This window comes from Octopus bimaculoides, chromosome 11 (genome assembly GCF_001194135.2).
Source record: "Octopus bimaculoides isolate UCB-OBI-ISO-001 chromosome 11, ASM119413v2, whole genome shotgun sequence".
Lineage (NCBI taxonomy): Eukaryota > Metazoa > Mollusca > Cephalopoda > Octopoda > Octopodidae > Octopus > Octopus bimaculoides.
The window spans coordinates 78,723,967-78,724,940 of record NC_068991.1 but is presented as its reverse complement, the minus strand read 5'-3'; positions in this window follow the sequence as shown (position 1 = coordinate 78,724,940).

The window sequence follows — 974 nt, the reverse complement described above, 5'->3', positions numbered from 1 at the left end:
GCATTTCCTTTTCTCTATAACACTACCATCTCTCTCTCTATATATATACTACTATGAGAAAGTGTACATACAGATACAGGCCGAAATTCTTTACCTTGTATGCTTTACATACAAACTGTTATACTACTGCACTGGCCTACCCGTCGTGGTATGGCAACATATAAAGTAACGGTAAATAAATATTTCTATAAAAATGTTGATCATCTTCATCGTTCATCTTATAACCAGTACAATTGGTAAATAATACCTTATCGTTACAATGGGTGACACATCGACTACACAACACAAAAACCTCAACCGTTACATATACCACACCACGACGGGTAGGTTAGTGTAATAGTATAACACAGTTCGTAAAGCATGCAAGGTAAAAAGAGTGCACCTGTTCAGATATCGATTTGGTGGAAGAAGCGAGCTAATGTACAGCACATATTTCTGATCACTATAAAGTGTATAGTGATCAAACGTATGAGCTTGTACGTTAGTATAAATAGATCATTTGTGTAGGTCGTTCAGCGAAACTGAACACTCACACTGCGTCTTCGACTGGAAATTCCACCAGCCACACACACACACATAAATACATACATACGTACATACATTCATACATATATACACACACGCACACATACATGTGTGTGTAAAGACTAATTATTGGAAATGCAAATTTTAACATTAATAAAAGTCACGTGATACACCTACCACTGTATTAAATTTCATAATACACCGATCAGGTTTTCTTCGTTTTTTTTTTTGTTTTTTTTTTTGTTTTTTTTCTCCAATTAAAAACGAATCTGTTTTTCAGTCAGTGAATTCAGAAATTCTATCGTGAGCAGAGACCGATAGTTCATTAATTTTAATTAATTATTTTAACAAGAGGTGGAGAATCCCGAGGGTCTTCCGGAAAGTTAAGTACCGTTGTCTGAGTGCAGTTGAAAATTTGAAGGAAACTCAATTTATAGAAATAGGCATTG